The sequence below is a fragment of the Salmo trutta genome, chromosome 23, assembly GCF_901001165.1.
Source record: "Salmo trutta chromosome 23, fSalTru1.1, whole genome shotgun sequence".
Classification (NCBI taxonomy): domain Eukaryota; kingdom Metazoa; phylum Chordata; class Actinopteri; order Salmoniformes; family Salmonidae; genus Salmo; species Salmo trutta.
Window position 1 is genome coordinate 13,477,505 of NC_042979.1, and position 19,402 is coordinate 13,496,906.

Here is a 19,402-nt window from a genome sequence, read left to right on the forward strand (position 1 = left end):
TGAGGCCAGCAAACACGTTCCTCACAGGCTAGGGACATATTTCCTCCAATGTTGTCATGAAAAGGCGCCTATCGGTCCCAAAACACACATCTTCTGGAGACTTGTGCTGATGATGTCACCCACTATATGTGCTTCAGTAGCCTGATTGCACCCAGACTGAGGAGAAATCTACACACAATGAAGTGGTCAGCCAGATCTGAACACAAAGTGACTTTCATGCATCTAGACATGTCTTTTCAATGCAATCTTCATATTGAAGTGTCAAGTGTAGAGTATTTATTTTTAATTTAAACTTTATTTAACTAGGCAAGCCAGTTATGAACAAATTGTTATTTACAATGACAGCCTACCCCAGACAACGCTGGGCCAATTGTGCACCGCCCTATGGGACTCCCAATCACAGCCAGATGTGATAGAGCCTGGATTTGAACCAGGGACTGTAGTGATGCCTCTTGCACTGAGATGCAGTGCCTTAGACCGCTGCGCCACTCGGGAGCCCAGCTTACATTAGATGATTGATAGTCATGCACATTGTGTAGTAAGCACTGACACCGTGATTGCAAACACTTTCCAATCATGTTCTAGAGAGGGTGACTGGAAGGTTAAAGTCATTAATAACTGTAACGTTACCCATCCCCTACCCCCAACTCATTCAGTTACTAGTCATGGCTCAGTGCTCTGGTCACTACTTTGAGGTGAGGCCAGTGTGATCAGGTAATTTAACACCCCAGGCTTCACCCTTTAATGAGTTTTCAATCTGATCTCCCAGGCTGGTTAGAGGGAAAGTAATTTTGTAACTTTTAAGTTCCAGTACAGCTCTTGACATTTTTCTATCACGTCAGGATCTCTATGATATTAATAGGCTTTACACAGTCAGCTTAAATTCTGAGATTAATAAATTGTGTTAGCTGAGATGCTTACATTGTGATTGTAGCTTTCCTCGTATTACATTTGCAAGCCTAATACCCCTATCAATATCACAACACAGTGACATTTTTTTCAGTGAGCATTGTATATACTCACTTCTAATCCCCACTGATGCATATTAGAGTAGTGTAGTGGAGATATACGCCGAATCAATTAATACGGCTCATGGAACAGATCAGAATGTTTAGCTGAAAATGTTGATACACTATTATTTCTTCACATTTTAAGTGCAGCTATGTGCACACAGCGGTAGGCCTACCCGTGAATGTTCCAAAATACAATTTGCAGGAAAACACAGTTCTAAAATGTGCACCGCACATGTGAGTGGGTATGGAAATATCTGTTAGAAATGTAGAAAGAGGGGAGGGGGTATCTAAAAATGGAACAGCTACCATGGGTTGCTAATATGACTACGATAATGCCTTTGCCTGCTAGACAATGACAGAAAGTTGATTTGAAAACCAATACAAAAGAAGAGCGCATATGAGGAAGTATTTAAAAAAGATTTCCCTCAACATTTATACTGTACTACAGCGCTATTGCATAACCTGGTTGGATTTTGTCTTCGCTACTTTAAAGCAAGGTAAGACATGACTCATAATATGAAGTAAAACGTCCAGGTTTCAAACAATTAAGCAACAGAAAAAAATATAGCGATGCTAATGATAGGCCTAACCGTCTTCTGGTAGATGGAAAGGCTTTCCCAAAATCTTCTCAATTAAATGTCAACTAGCAGAATTATACAATTATTATTTGCATCAATCCAGTGGCCATTTGTTTTGCAAACTCCATCTCATGTGCACTACAGTCCTAGATTTCTCCCACTTTATGGGGGGAATAAAATCTGAAACCTGTGAATTTCTGACTCAGTTGAAAGCCTCATCCATCTGTTTCTATAGTAGGCCTACCATAAGCCCACGTGGACAGTACAGCTTGGGTTGGTATGACTGAAAAACTAATATGGGATTTATCATTTAAGGTCATTCAGAGTATCCCACTGTCTCATACAACTTTTCACACAGGGTGCCTTTCCTTCGCTAGGCGGGCCATTTGGAAAATGTTCAGGCCTCAGAATTATACCTTCATTAAATTTCTCCAAAACATTTATTTCCCAACCCTGAACAACAAACAAAGGATTTGACCTCAATTATAAAAAACAATCTGCTCAACCTGCCTCATTTTGGGTGTTCACAACTGGCCATCGGTCAACTTTCCATGCGTCTTACACCACACCTGTTCCTGTATGGGATGAAGTGAGAAGGAGAGAGGGAGACAGAAAAGGACAGAGAGAGATAGAGACAGATAAAGAGAGAGATGTTCTGTTCCTCGGCACCCCCAGGATGTCCTCTCTCTCTGAGCAGCTGTTGTCTGAGAGCTAGAGGCAGGGCTGCGGTGCCCTGTCAACTTCTTTTCCTGTAAAAGCCTTGTGCATGCAAAACAGTTACACACTGCCCCCCCTCTCTCCCTCTCTCTCTTGCATGATGTCACATTCTCTCATTATACACACAAGCAAAACATAGGACATTATTTAGTGCATGAGCCAGACACAAAAGCAAATAGGTGAAACCACTCATTTATCAGACCAAATTGACTACGTATTAAATAGGCAGCACCTCTAAGACATTTCCCGAAATAAGAAAATGAATGAACATGTTCGAAACTGATTGACCTGTGCAGCTTGTAATGTTCTCTGCTCCCCTCAGCTGTCAGAAGCCATTTGCAAGAGGAGAATTAAACCATGTCAAACTATTCTCCGGGCTTCAAGGTACCAATTTAAATGGAGTCTCTCATTGGTACGAACTACACCAGTCATGCATATGTATGGAGTTAAAATACAAGGCACCAGATATTGACTATAACCACTATCGTGTCCATTTCACCATTTGTTTTACACTTTTGGGAACTTTTCTGTTTTTGTTTTGTTTTTACGAACAGGTAGTTTGTTTAGTGTGTATATCCATACGAGTGACAGGTTACTGCATGGAATTTGTTAGGAGTGCTATATAAAGGCACTGTGAGCAACAAGTGGTGTAGTTGCAGTAGAATATGAACTCATTATTTCACGAGGTTGGATCTGTTCAGAGCTCATACACTGTGTGAAAAGCTTCTGGGTTTCTGGGTGAAATCGGATCTGCCATATTCCTATAAAATTTGAAGTGCACGGTCGTAGGTGTAAATTTCCTACACATTCCTGCAAACTCCCGCGTAATCCCCAAACATTTGCGTTATACGGGAATTTCTGCGATAATTTCCAATTATGCATTAACAAGTTCCAGAAAAATTCCAGACTTTGCATGTCACGTTAATTGTTCAACAGCTACAGGCGCGTGACTCCCTATTTCGTCATGTGTTGGAAGAGAAGCCCAGTGAAAAGAAGCCAACTCTCAGTATCTGTATATTTATCCTGTTTTCAGGTTTGTAACATTTTTCAGCATAGTTTAGTTTTCAAAATCTAACTGTTATGAGTATTCTGGACATTTTGATGTATAATTTAAGTGTTTTGACCAAGTGAAAAACGAGTGAGCTAGCTAAGCTAGCTACATGTGTATGTAGTTAAGTTAATGAGAACAAGATGGCGTCTCGGGTGATTTTTATTTCTGTTATAAATATTTTGGCTCTTAAATGTTTTTATTTTTTACACAGAATGGCTCAAATTAAGTGTATTGACATGTGTACATATGAACCATGCAAATTCTATGTATTTTAAAAGTTTACTTTTCATAAAAATGTTATCTTACATGTCGCATGCTAATTGCTAAACACAAACGTTAGCTAGCTCAGCGCCAGGTGCTAGCTAGCATACATTTTGTCCTATTAGCTAGCTTATGTTATTGCTAGCTAGCTGTTCATGTTTTTTTAGTACATTTAATACACAGCACTCATATAATTTGCTTGTACAATTGTATAAATAGAGTGAATGAGATGTAGTGTTTTTGCCCAACAATGCATGGTGTCATAGCTGCAAACACATCTGAGACAATGCTGTGTTTATGCATGAGAAAAAGAGTGAAACCCTCAAAGGTATGCTTAATGCCCTTTTTACAATCGATAGCAAGTCACCGGTGTTCTGCCCAACAAAACAACATAAAATGTACCTTTTTCTTATACCCATTGCACTGTCTTGTGCCACCCATTATGAATATGTGAGGTGGGCATATGTCTCAGGCTTACCTGAGAACATAGGGGACACACATCTTGGAGAAACATGCAAAGAAGGGTTGCCAGAGGAGAAAGCAGGTAAGCCTTTTTGTACATTTACATTTAATTCATTTAGCAGATGCTCTTATCCAGAGCGATTTACGGTAGTGAATGCATTCATTTTCGTACTATTTCTTACTGGTCCCGCCGTGAGAAACTAACCCACAACCCTGATTTTGCAAGCGCCATACTCTACCAACTGAGCAAGTAGCTTCTGTGTACCTCTAGGTTTATTACTCCTGGTCTTTGGAATGCAAAGTGCATACATGGCCCTATTACATTTTTGAAGTTATGTATTTGAGTCTAGAAGAGAAGAATGAAAACAGACGTTGCTATTGCCCCTGTAGTTCCATTAATAATCATTGATTGCTGTACTTGTTGGAACACTAATTGCCTCTGTATCAAAACTGTATTGACGGTTTTACTGAAAATAGCAGTAATCATAAACTAGGTACACGTTTTGGCAAAAATGATGTTTCCTACTCTAGTCCACATGCCTGTAGCTCTGTGCACTGCCAGTATCATATGCATAACTTGTTGCATATCTTGTTTGATTATAATTACCTATTGGTAGGTGTTTGAGGGTGATACATCCAGTGCACAGAGCCAAAGGCATGTGGAGCCCCTTTCAGCTTTTGTTTTCAAAATAGTCCAATAATCTCAGTAATTCCACAAGATATCAAACATTGTTTGGGTGAACTACCATCAAGGCCAGAGTGATATATGTCAAAGGTTGGAATTCCTCTTCATTATCTCTCAATCTTGGGTTGGTGGGGCTTTAAATTTCAAACTTGAATTTTATGAATATGCATGACTTGAGACTGATGCATTTGTTTACTGTGTTCTATTGTTTTCTCAGTTTTTTGCTTCTAGAGGCACGGTTGAGAGCGCTTGCAGAGGATGAGAGAGAAATTTGGACGGGAGTTAATGTTGACCTGATGAGCGATGAGGAGGATGGCCTGCAAAACGGCAAACCGGTGTGGTTCATCAAGCCCCCCTACTTCACGGCAACTGGGTTGATACATTCACCTCTGAAGATAAATAAAGTACTTACATTCAGTAATTTTGCTCTGATTTGTCATCCTGAGGGTCCCAGAGATAAAATATTGCATAGTTTTGTTTGATAGAATACATTTTTAAATTCAAATGTAGGAACTGGATTCTACAGTTTGAACTTCTGCTGTCTCTGGCTCCACACCCACCCCCCCTGCCCGGCCATCTAGATGTGTGAAAGTTAGTGTATAAGCTAATTATCCATCATGTATGAGATTCTTGGGAGTGTCTAAACTTAAATGTTGTATTACCATATCATTTTTGTATGTTCTCTATAGTTATGTACTTATCAATTGACCTATTCGGGAAACATTTGGGTGTACCAATATTGTCCAGTACTGCCATGCTTCACTGGATTAATCTGAAACTTTGCACACACACTGCTGCCGTCTAGCGGCCAAACTCTAAATTAAGCCTAATCTGCAATGTTATTTGATGGCCTTTCTCTTGCATTTCAAAGATGGAACAAAAAAATAAATATACATTAATTTCCACAAACTTCAAAGTGTTTCCTTTCAAATGGTATCAAGAATATGCATATCCTTGCTTCAGGTCCTGAGTTACATGCAGTTTTAGGTGAAAATTGATTTAGTTGGTTTAGTCACAGAGAAAGTGAGCAACCTTCCCGCTATCCATGATTGCCTGTGATAATGAGTGGGCTGGAGAGATGAGTTCAGATTGGTTTGCCATGTAGCACGCTTCTGTCTATTTGAGCTGCTAAGTATGTGTAGGTAATCCTGTCTAATGTGGCTATAAAAAAATATATTGCATCGTAGAACTGCATAAGTGTTGCTCTCCAACTTCTAGAGGACCGAGTTTAGAAATCAGTGGAATTAGAGTATGATAGCTACGGAGATGGAGAAAAGACCTGTCTCCAGATTACATCTTCAAATTAAGGGCAACCATGGCATCTGTGACAGAGATAGAGAAATGTCCATCCATGTATATGGGTAAGATAGTCTAGCTAGCTTCATTTTCAGATATTACATGTTTCTAATTTTGTCAGGAAGTTGTTTTCATTTCAAGTTAAAGTGTACTGTTAGCTAGCTAGCTAAGCTTAGCTGGCTGGCTCGCAAGCTAACGTTACGTGTATGATCTGTGTAGTAATATTATTCGTATCTCAGAGCCATTTGCATTGCTAGTTATAGCTAGCTAACATTGAACCTAGTTGGTTTGCTACCTGCAGATTCATGCATGGTAGTAACGTCATGAGTTGGGATTATGGTTTATTGTTTAGCTAGCAAGCTACATGTCTTAACAAAAGACTCCACTATGCAAGTAACCATTTCAATAGAATGTTAATGATGTCACTACAACAACTGTTGATATGTGTAGCTGGTAAATTCGCATTGGCAATCTAGACTGATTTCAGAGCACTCCCATCTGAGTGTGCCAGAGCGCAGAATAACTGACGAATTTATGAACAGTCAACACCCGTTGAATATGGCCGGTGTCAGTAAGTGTTGGCAAAAAAAACGTAAATTGTTGCCAGTAGCACAATTACAGTGCTCTGGATAACATAAAACAGCTTAACCAGCTCTGCTAGGGTGAGTAAAATGGTCAGAGTGAGCTGTTCACTCATTTGTGTCTGGAAGTAGCTAGCAAGCTAGCCATCGTTAGCCAGTTAGCTTGGGTGCTTGACTGCTGTTGTTAGGACAGAACGCTTGGATCAACCCTTAATTTGGGCTAGACGTGGCGCTAGCTACCCACCTCGACAACATCCGGTGAAATTGCAGAGCGCGAAATTCAAATGAAAGAAATAGTAATATTTAACATTGATGAAAATACAAGTGTCATACATCAGAAAAAAGCTTAACTTCTTGTTAATCCAGAAATAGCAATAAAATAAATGCCTTACCTTTGAAGATCTTCTTCTGCTGGCACTCCAAAAGGTCCCAGCTACATCACAAATGGTCCTTTTGTTCAATAAAGTCCTTCTTTATATCCCCAAAAACTCAGTTTAGCTGGCGCGCTTCATTCAATAATCCACCGGTTTCCCTCCTTCAAAATGCATACAAAATGAATCCCAAACGTTACCAATAAACTTCTCCAAACAAGTCAAACAATGTTTATAATCAAACCTCAGGTACCCTAATACGTAAATAAATGATCAAATTTAAGACGGAGAATCGTTATTGTCTTTACCAGAGATAAACACCAAAGTACGCGCTCTCATCCACGCGTGTGAAAACACTACAGCCAAAATGGGAGCCACGTAGAAAAACTACAAATTCTATCTTATTTTTCCAAAAACAAGCCTGAAAATCTTTCTAAAGACTGTTGAAGCCCTAGGAACTGCAATCTGGGAGGTTTTCCCTTCATATTAAACATGACAGCCATTGGATTCAGTGGTGGGCTGAAACTGTTTTTCTGGATGGTTTGTCCTCGGGTTTTCGCCTGGCATATCAGTTCTGTTATACTCACAGACATTATTTTAACAGTTTTAGAAACTTTAGAGTGTTTTCTATCCAAATCTTTATATGCATATCTTTATCTTTATATTATATGCATATCCTAGCTTCTGGGCCTGAGTAACAGCAAGTTTACTGGGCACGCTTTTCATCCAGACGTCAAAATACTGCCCCCTAGCCCAAAGAGGTTAAAGAGATGGGTGGGACTAAAGCTTAAGACGGTGTAAATGATGCTGAATGGGTGTAGACAAAGAAGAGCTCTCAAGTTGCTGTACCAAAACATTCAATGGCCATTTTTTCAAAAGTGAGGTTACAAGTTTATCAACTTTCAAAGCAGAATGACTTTCCCATTGTTCCTCAACTGTAGTGTATGATATACCATTGTCTAGCTCTGAGTGTCTACTTTTATCCATTGTAAATAACACCATTTACAATTTTTCTGGTCGGTCACATATAGACACACCCTATGTGTTTTAATAAAATCAACTATATGCATTGAGCTTGTCTGATGCTTAAAGCTTACGGTTTGATGAAATAAGGCAAATGCCTCACAAGGGCGCCAGAGATCTAGATAACAAGAAGAAAAAAAACTTAACCTGACCCAACTATTCTCCTCCAGCTTCTGCTAGCTTTCACAGATTCTGCCATTACTCCCCTGAAGTTGCCGTGGCAACCTTTCTCATGTTGAATGCCAATTTATCTTACCATTTCAGTTTCAACTGTTCTGCCTGCGGCTATGGAACCCTGACCTGTTCACCGGACGTGCTACCTGTCCCAGACCTGCTGTTTTCAACTCTCTAGAGACAGCAGGAGCGGTAGAGGTGCTGACCTGTTGCACCCTCGACAACTACTGTGATTATTATTATTTGATCATGCTGGTCATTTATGAACATTTGAACATCTTGGCCATGTTCTGTTATAATCTCCACCCGGCACAACCAGAAGAAGACTGGCCACCCCTCATAGCCTGGTTTCTCTCTAGGTTTCTTCCTAGGTTTTGGCCTTTCTAGGGAGTTTTTCCTAGCCACTGTGCTTCTACACCTTCATTGCTTGCTAGTTGGGGTTTTAGGCTGGGTTTCTGTATAGCACTTTGAGATATCAGCTGATCTAAGAAGGGCTATATAAATACATTTGATTTGATTTGATAAAATGTACATCCTATAAATCACATGGCCTGTCTGCAACAAACTTGAAACATTGTATCAACTATTAAGTTGGGTCCAACCCTGAAGCTTGCCCTAGCGAACTTGCAACATTGTATAAAAAATTCTGTGCCCTGTTCTACTGCTTGAGCTCCTGAATATTAGCTCAAAAGAATTGTGGAGCTCCTGCAACTAAATATTAACAGTATCTGCACCGCAAATGAGTACCGGAACATATTTCAGTCAAGCACTGATAAAAAAGTAATCAGGTAGGCCTATTTTACGACGTTTCCACTGGATCAGAGCATGACATTTTTCGCTTTCACGCTGAGTGGTTATCAAAAGTCAGAAAGCTGGAAAGATTTCTCAGGTAGCCTATAGGCCTATTTCTATGCGTCCTTACTCAACATTGACAGGAGCGCTCCAAACAAAAGAAAATTACTAAATTGACAAAACTTTTCAATGGAATGAAATAAAACAAAACGTGTTTCTCACAAGTGTAGCATAGGTTGTGCACTCTGCAAACAATGTGTCCACTCAGACAATGAGAACGGGAAGACTGGAATAGTAATATTGAATGCATTAAAATAATTACAGTAACCAATGTAACAGACATTGTAGATTAGAAATGATAAGAATTAATGGTAAATGTACTACTGGTGATATATGTAATACACTAACAATCAAACATAAAACATTTCACACAAGTTGTGAAACAATGAATGTGGACAAATTGGTGGGAGCAGTGGTGATTTTAGCATGTAAATTGTGGTGGGGCAAACTAAAAAGAACTACACAACGCAACACTAAACAATACATGAATTGCACTATAACGGTGAAAAAAGATGCCCACACACTGTTAGGGGCTACATAAAGCTGTCCCAACAGCAGAGACCCAACAGCAGTCCCAAAACCTTACTACTGTTACACCTGGCTATCAGCGGAGCCTTGTCTGGCAGCGAAACAGTTCATTCAACCTCATTTACTGCCTCTTAAAAAAACATAGCTGATATGGCTGACGTGCTTAAAAAAAATTGGTTTCTACTGACAATTGAGATGTACAAACTATAGCATAAGGGCACGACGAGTGGATAAGGGGATGAAGTCACTATTTGGTCAGCACTTTTGAAATGTACAGCGACAGAATCCCAACTCATTCAGTTCTGAGTTTCCAGTAGTTTTGAGCACGGCAGAAGTCATGCTGGATTGACACCATGGCCAATGTTGAATGTTTATCCTTTTAAACTTGGAAAAGAGACCCTTAAACCCAGACTTGGGACCACACACCCACTCCACTGAATAGCAGGCTAGTGATTGCTTTGCAATGCGGTTAGCCACTGATTCCTTCCACACCACTCAATTGCGATTTCCAACTTGTTGTGTAATGTTTATGTCCAATGGCCGATGAGCACCGATACGTTTCTTCTATAATTTCTCTTCATATGACAAGGATTAAAAAGGAGATTGTCGACTTGATTCATAATGATGACTGCTAGCTTGCTAGCTAAGATTTTGAAAGTATGATGTTGACATGATCAGTCCAATGAAAGCTGTTGTAGATATAACGTGATTTGACGTCATTTTATCTGTGGCCAATGACCTTGAGCCTTCTTGGATGGGCACTTCCATTGTAACCCTATGGCTGCATTCAAGGGTCTTCATGTTTCGAGCTCTACCCTTAGATTTGGCGGTGACATAGTATCCTCATGAGTGACAGAACACAGCCAATCACGGCGCAACTAGAGAACATTACCAACCCCTACTCTCCCACCTACCGTAAAACAATCATGTCAATGCGAAGCTATACAGAGCCCTCCACATTGTTACAACATTTGGGAGGCACATGGCAATGTGGTACAGAGCTTGATTTGGTCTCTTCATGCCTCTGGAGGCTCCACAATTTCGTCACAACCTCCATATGGAGTCTCCGACCACATTTTCGGATCAAGCATAAATTGGCATTTAGTCTAGGCCTCCGCACTGAGATGAGCGCAAATATAATAATATAATATAATATATATAATCTCGGTCAACCAACAGCCTAATGACCAAACAATCGACCAGTCAACTAATTGGGGTCAGTCCTAAAGCAGAGTACTGGCAGAAGTCGTCCAGCTTGGCCCAGGTCATATCTCCATGTTGGTTACTTTTGTTTCAGGCCCTGCTTAGCCTAAATTATCATCCTTCAAGAAGTGATTAAGTGGATTTGTATGTTTCATTCAAGGAAATAAGAGATGTTTAGCGATAGCATAGTATAGCGATGTCGTGAGATGCTGGGAAACCGTAATAGTGGTGGGAAAAAAATTCTAGAAAAGGTGTAGGAACCCTGATTTGTGATATTAATAATATTAAAATAACAATTATTCCTTTATTCATAATTCACTGTAATTAATGAATTCAATAATTCATTGTGTATTTAATATACCAGTGACAGCCACTAAGGCAAGCTAGCAGTGACTAGCATTAGCATTCAGTGAGGGCGAATAAGCATGTGTAGCCTTGAGCAAGCGCACAGCAATTTATTGACATTTATTGGAGAGATGTGGGCGGACGTGGACGGAGATGTAATGCAACTGACATTAAAACGTGCACTGGAATTTCAAGATATGCCCTGGTAGTGGGTGGACATGTGTGGTCGTTTCAGGGGATTCAACTTCTTAGGGATATTGGGCAGAATTCGGAAGTTTGGATGACCGAGGTGCCCAAAGTAAACTGCCTGTTACTTATATGCATGTAATTGGTAGTATTGGATAGAAAACACTCTGAAGTTTCTAAAACTGTTAAAATAATGTCTGTGAGTATAACAGAACTGATACGGCAGGCGAAAACTTGAGGAGAATCCATCCGGAATATTTTTTCTTTTGAGGTGACCACCCATTGAAATGGCTGTCTATGGGAAAATCAAAGGAAATCCTCACAGATTGCAGTTCCTATGGCTTCCACTAGATGTCAACAGTCTTTAGAAAGGGTTTGAGGCTTGTTTTTTGAAAAATGAGCTAGAATTTGTAGTTTTTCTAGGTGGCTCTCATTTTGACTGTAGTCTTGTGGCGCGCGTGGATGAGAGTGCGCACTTCGTTATTTATCTCCGGTATTGAACACACTATTCTCCGTCTTAAATTTTATAGTTTATTTACATATTAGGGTACCTGAGGATTGATTAGAAATGTTGTTTGACTTGTTTGGACGAAGTTTTGAGATTCCTTTGTATGCATTTTGAACGAGGGGAACAGATGGATTACTGAATCAAGCGCGCCAACTAAACTGACTTTTTTGGGATATAAAGAAGGACTTTACGAACAAAACGACCCTTTGTTATGTAGCTGGAACCCTTGGGATTGCAAACAGAGGAAGATCTTCAAAGGTAAGTGTTTTTAATGCTTTTGTACGCGGGGCGCTGACCTCAGATAATCGCATGGTATGCTTTCGCCGTAAAGCCTTTTTGAAATCTGACAAAGATTAACAAGGATTAACAAGAAGTTAAGCTTTTAAACGATGTAAGACACTTGTATTTTCATGAATGCTTAATATTACGATTTTTGTATTCTGAATTTCGCGCTCTGCAATTTCACCGGATGTTGTCGAGGTGGGGCGCTAGCGGCACATCTAGCCCAAAAACTGTTTCTGGATATATACAAGCCCATGCATGTCCGCGCACAAAAGTGGTCCGTTATCGGAGACATATGGGACGAGTGCAGGGCCGTACACGGCTGGACACTTGCCTGCAAATTTCCAGAAATTGCATGTTTTTGGAAATGTGCACTGGATTGTTCGACCCGTAAAGGTGCCTTTTCATGCAGTGATACTCTCCCCTCTTTGACCTGCCCCCTCTAATGTGCTCTCTGTTCCACTGAGAGTACAGGCTCATTTAAAAAGCCATTTGCCAACAGGGGGCCATCCATAAATAAGTGAGGAATATAATAAAGAACCTGTTCAATCGGACATAGGAGCTAAATATCTAAACGGTAACCCACTGTAAAATTCATATGTGCTTGCATACTGAATTACTATTGGTTACGTTCTCCTGCATAACATACTGTGCTATGATTGGTTAAGACCAATCATGAGGTCATTGCAGTTCTTCATGGCCAGAGACAGGAGCATGCCTGAGTCTAGCTAATAAAGTATAGCGAGTTTATAAAGATCCTGTCCTGCATTTTATTATTATGTACCATGTGTGCATAACAAGACATCCGCCTGTTTCAGAATGAGATGGGAGATGGTGAAAATATGGATTTGTAAACTTTCTGTTAAGCAACCACAGAGGTGTCAGTGTTGGGTGCCTGTCGGCTGAGGAGATTACAGCCTGGCTCAAGACTGCAATCTCAGAACCGTGACATTGTGTAATAGCTCCCACTATTGAGCTTTCAGATTGGCTTTTTAATTTCAAGTAAATGCAAGCGTATGAGATTCTAGATAGCAAGCAGGCAGAGTTATCTTGTCAGAAGCACAACATTTACAATGCACTCACGCTGTCTATGACAGGTTTGGATTGGTTATTTGCTGTTTGTACAACATTTCCCCATCTACATTCAACATGCACACAACAGCAATAGATATGTATTTTTAAAAAGAGTTCAAAATCTCCTTCATACAGAATTACAATCTTACCTTTCCCCGTGGGCAAACTGTTGCCAATTAAGCTAGACACAACATGGCACTTAGTGTGCACCTGTTCCTTTGTTAAGTGGCAGCTAGACTCATTCATTTAATATTTGTTCATGCGCATAAGAAAAAAGTGTCTGTTTAAACTGCCATGAATGATCATGGATGTGTCAGTGACTAAAACCATCAGCATCAGTAGCCATTATGTAGCTTCCCTGTGGCTCAGTTGGTAGAGCATGGTGTTTGTGACGCCAGCATGGTGTATGCAACGCCAGGGTTGTGGGTTTGATTCCCACGGGGGGCCAGTATAACAAAAAAAATCATGAAATGAGATGTATGCATTCACTACTGTAAGAGTGACTGTAATGTAAAACTAACACACTGCTTTCTATTTGACACTAACATAGAGGTGTGTTACAACAGTGTAACTATAGCCCGCAACATACTGTATGTATAGTGCTCTTGTATAATAAACATTATGTCTTTATAAAGCATAAAATACATACACAAAACTCGGTGTACCTCTGTGAAAATGGTCTGAGGGTCCAACAATGCCATCTACTGTACATGTAATTACTTTTCAGTCATTTGGTGAGATGGGTTCCAGAAAATGCTTTCTATAGTTAAATAACTGCTGCCACCATGTGGTATCCTTCAATAAATACAAGTTTACATTTACATTTAAGTCATTTAGCAGACGCTCTTATCCAGAGCGACTTACAAATTGGTGCATTCACCTTATGATATCCAGTGGAACAACCACTTTACAATAGTGCATCTAAATCTTTTAAGGGGGGGGGGGGTTAGAAGGATTACTTTATCCTATCCCAGGTATTCCTTAAAGAGGTGGGGTTTCAGGTGTCTCCGGAAGGTGGTGATTCAAGTTGAAACAGAGAATACAGAGAAAAGTGTGGTATATTTTTGCTCTCCCTATTATTAAAGAATAAAAAAATAATTAATTTTGTGAAACACTTTACATCTATTGTAAATCCTTCTAAAATAAAATATTATGTTATAAGGGGTTAATAGTTTATTTTATAAACTATCCTACAAGTGCATCTTGTATCTGTTCCAAAGATGATACATTGTGAATGATGACTGCAGCATGTCAAGATCACCACAATTCCCACATTCGCTGTGACGTGAAGCTTGAGTAAACATTGTGGTTTCACTTGAAAAAACCAACTCATCAGATTTTGTTCAATAGTGCATTTTACATTTTAGCAGACACTCTTATCCAGAGCAACTTACAGTAGTGAATACAAACATTTCAAACATTTTTTCCCCACGTACTGGTCCCCCATGGGAATTGAACCCACAACCCTGGTATTGCAAACACCATGCTCCACCAACTGAGCCACACGGGACCTAGTGGTAACATAAGTTTATGTAGGCTATAGGCTATAATGGCTATTGCATATTTCACCCCAAATAGTCAGGTAATCAGTCAGTCCAAGTCTCAACCACCCCAATAACCTACTCTGTCTAGATAACAATGTGAAGAAGTGTTTTACTCATGAATCCTTCAATTGGGGCCTACTTATGTTTTTTTTCTCATGACGTTATTTTTGGCAATTATTTGGCAATTAAAAAAAGGCTGTAACTTTATTTGTACTTCCTCTGTAATCCCCATGGTCCTCTTTTTCTTCATTTTTTAGTTTCTTTATTTTTTCAGCTTTTTATTTTCCTGGTTTCAACCTGGTCTCAGAGCATATTGTATTATTCTGTATGTAAATCTGAGATACTTCTTATAGTATGATATGTTATTAATTTGTGGATGTCCATGACCTATGATACATTACGAATTACAACTCGTAATACAGTACCAGTCAAAAGTTTGGACTCACCTACTCATTCAAGGGTTTTTCTTTATTTTTACTATTTTCTACATTGCAGAATAATAGTGAAGACATCAAAACTAAGAAATAACACATATGCAATCATGTAGTAACCCAAAAAGTGTTAACCAGCTTCATGAGATAGTCACCTCCAATGCATTTCAATTGACAGGTGTGCCTTGTTAAAAGTTAATTTGTGGAATTTCTTTCCTTCTTAAAACCTGTTGGGGCTAATGGGCAGTATTTTCACGGCCGGATGAAAAACGTACCCAATTTGAACAGGTTACTACTCTGGCCCAGAAACTAGAATATGCATATTAGTAGTAGATTTGGATAGAAAACACTCTGAAGTTTATAAAACTGTTTGAATGGTGTCTGTGAGTATAACATAACTCATATGGCAGGCAAAAACCTGAGAAAAAGTCAAGCAGGAAGTGAAAAATCTGAGGTTGCAGTTTTTTCAAGTGATTGCCTTGACTGTATACAGTGACTTAGGGTTCATTTTGCACTTCCTAAAGCTTCCACTAGATGTCAACAGTCTTTAGAACGGTGTTTGAAGACTCTATGGTGAATTTGATGGGAATAACAGCACAAGGAAGTAGGTGTCCCATTATAAGGAATAGGCTCAGTCACACGCAAGGACTTGCGTGTGACTGAGTTCATATTCACTCCTGAGTTCATATTCACTCCTAAGGAGAACGGATAGGTCCGGTTGGAATTTTATTCAAGATATATGATAAAAACAACCTAAAGATTGATTCTATACATCGTTTGACATGTTTCTACAAACTGTAGTATAACGTTTTTGACTTTTCGTCTGGACTAAGTAAGCATGCGCGTTGTGGATTTGGATAGTGAACCTAACGCGCGAACAAAATGCATTATTTGGACATAAATATGAACTTTATCGAACATTTATTGTGGAGCTGGGGTTCCTGGGAGTGCCTTCTGATGAAGATAATCAAAGGTAAGTGAATATTTATAATGTCATTCTTAGTTTATTGACTCCAAGATGGCGGGTTTCTGTTTGCTTGTTGTCCTCTCTGGCGCAGGTGGGACGAATTCGTCCCACCTGCGTAACAGCCACTTAAATCCAGTGGCGCGATTTTTGAAACGTTTGAAATACTATTACTTCAATTTCTCAAACATATGACTATTTTACAGCTATTTAAAGACAAGACGCTCGTTAATCTAACCACTGTCCGATTTCAAAAAGGCTTTACAACGAAAGCAAAACATTAGATTATGTCAGGAGAGTGCCCAGCCAGAAATAATCAGACACCCATTTTTCAAGCTAGCATATGATGTCACAAAAACCCAAATCACAGCTAAATGCAGCACTAACCTTTTATGATCTTCATCAGATGACACACCTAGGACATTATGTTATACAATACATGCATGTCTGTTCAATCAAGTTCATATTTATATCAAAAACCAGCTTTTTACATTAGCATGTGACGTTCAGAAAAAGCATACCCCCCGCAAACTTCCGGGGTATTTACTAACAGTTTGCTAAATTACTCACGATAAACGTTCACAAAAAGCATAACAATTATTTTAAGAATTATAGATACATTACTCCTCTATGCACTCGATATGTCCGATTTTAAAATAGCTTTTCGGATTAAGCACATTTTGCAATATTCTAAGTACATAGCCCAGCCATCACGGGCTAGCTATTTAGACACCCGGCAAGATTAGCCTTCACCAAAATCACATTTCCTATAAGAAAAATGTTATTACCTTTCCTGTTCTTCATCAGAATGCACTCCCAGGACTTCTACTTCAATAACAAATGTAGGTTTGGTCCCAAATAATCCATCGTTATGTTCCATCAGCCACGTTTTGTTCATGCGTTCTAGACACTATCAGAATACTAAATCACGGTCACGAGCATGGCGCATGGCGTGACAAAAAATGTCTAAATACTCCATTACCGTACTTCGAAGCATGTCAACCGCTGTTTAAAATCAATTTTTATGCCATTTATCTCGTAGAAAAGCGATAATATTCCGACCGGGAATCTGCAATAAGCTAAACAGCCGAATGAAATTTCTCCACGGGGGCGAATCGGGCACGTGCCTCATTGCATTGTCATCTAATGGGACACTTGGAAAAGGCGATAATCTGTTTCAGCCTGAGGCCGCCTCGTCATCGTTCCTGTTTTTCCCGGGCTCTGAGAGCCTATTGGAGCCCTAGGAATTGTCACGTTACAGCTAAGATCCTTACTCTTCAATAAACAGAGGCAAGAAGAACGACTCCTTGTCAGACAGGCCACTTCCTGCATGAAACCTTCTCAGATTTTTGCCTGCCATAGGAGTTCTGTTATACTCACAGACACCATTCAAACAGTTTTAGAAACTTTAGGGTGTTTTCTATCCAAACCTGAACAATAATATGCATATTCTAGCTTCTGAGTTGGTGTAGGAGGCAGTTAAAAATGGGCACATATTTTTTCCAAAATTCTCAATACTGCCCCCTAGCCCAAACAGGTTATTGGTGTCTTCTGGGCTGTACTCAGATTATTGCAAATTGTGCTTTCGCCGTGAACCTTTTTGAAATCTGACAAAGAGGTAGCATTTAGGAGAAGTCTATGTATAATTCTGTGCATAACACTTCTATATTGATCAAAGTTTATGATGAGTATTTCTGTAATATGTGTGCTCATTGTGCTCATTCACCGATAGGTTTGGAGGGAAAACATTTCTCAACATTACGCGCCAATGTAAAATGCTGTTTTTGGATATAAATATGACCTTTATCAAGCAAAACATACATGTATTGTGTAACATAATGTCCTAGGACTGTCATCTGATGAAGATCGTCAAAGGTTAGTGCATAATTTTAGCTGAATTTCTGGTATTTGTGACGCCTGTCCTTGCTAGGAAAATGCCTGTGTGGTTTTTCTTGTGTTGGAACTGTCCTAACATAATCTAATTGTATGCTTTCGCCGTAAAGCCTTTTTGAAATCGGACAATGTGGTTGGATTAACGAGAAGTTTATCTTTAAAATGGTGTAAAATAGTTGATTGTTTGAGAAAATGGAATTATGAGATTTTAGCTGTTTTGAATTTGGCGCTCTGATATTCCACTGGCTGTTGTCAAAATCAATCCCGTTAACGGGATAAGAACGGAAAGGGGTCCCCTAGAGGTTAGTGCATTTGAGCCAATCAGTTGTATTGTGACAAGGTATGGGGTTGTATACAGAAGATAGCCCTATTTGGTAAAATGCCAAAGTATGGAAAGAACAGCTCAAATAAGCAAAGAGAAACGACATTAAGACATGAAGGTCAGTCAATCTGGAACATTTCAAATACGTTTAAAGTTTCTTCAAGTGCAGTCGCAAAAACCATCAAGCGCTATGATGAAACTGGCTCTCATGAGGACCGCCACAGGAAAGGAAGACCCAGAGTGACCTCCCCTGCAGAGGATAAGTTCATTAGAATAACTGCACCTCAGATTGCAGCCCAAATAAATGCTTCACAGAGTTCAAGTAACAGACACATCTCAACATCAACTGTTCAAAGGGGACTGCGTCAATCAGGCCTCCATGGTCGTCTTGCTGCAAATAAACCACTACTAATGGACACCAATAAGAAGAAGAGACTTGCTTGGGCCAAGAAACATGGGCAATGGAAATTAGACTGGTGGAAATCTGTCCTTTGGTCTGATGAGTCCAAATTTGGCATTTTTTGTTCCAACCGCCGTGTCTTTGTGAGACGCAGAGTAGGTGAACAGATGATCTCTGCATGTGTGGTTCCCAGCGTGAAGCATGGAGGAGGTTTGATGGTGCTTTGCTGGTGACACTGTCAGTGATTTATTTAGAATTCAAGGCACACTTAACCAGCATGGCTACCACAGAATTCTGCAGCGATACGCCATCCCATCTGGTTGGCGCTTTTTAAACAGGACAATTTAACCAAGAAGGAGAGTGAAGGAGTGCTGCATCAGATGGCCTGGCCTCCACAATCACCCGACCTCAACCCAATTGAGATGATTTGGGTTGAGTTGGACCACAGAGTGAAGGAAAAGCAGCCAACAGGTGCTCAGCATATGTGGGAACTCCTTCAAGACTGTTGGAAAAGCATTCCAGGTGAAACTGGTTGAGAGAATGCCAAGATTGTGCAAAGCTGTCATAAAGGCAAAGGGTGGCAACTTTGAATATTCTCAAATATAAAATATATTTTGATTTGTTTAACACTTTTTTGGTTACTACATGATTCCATATG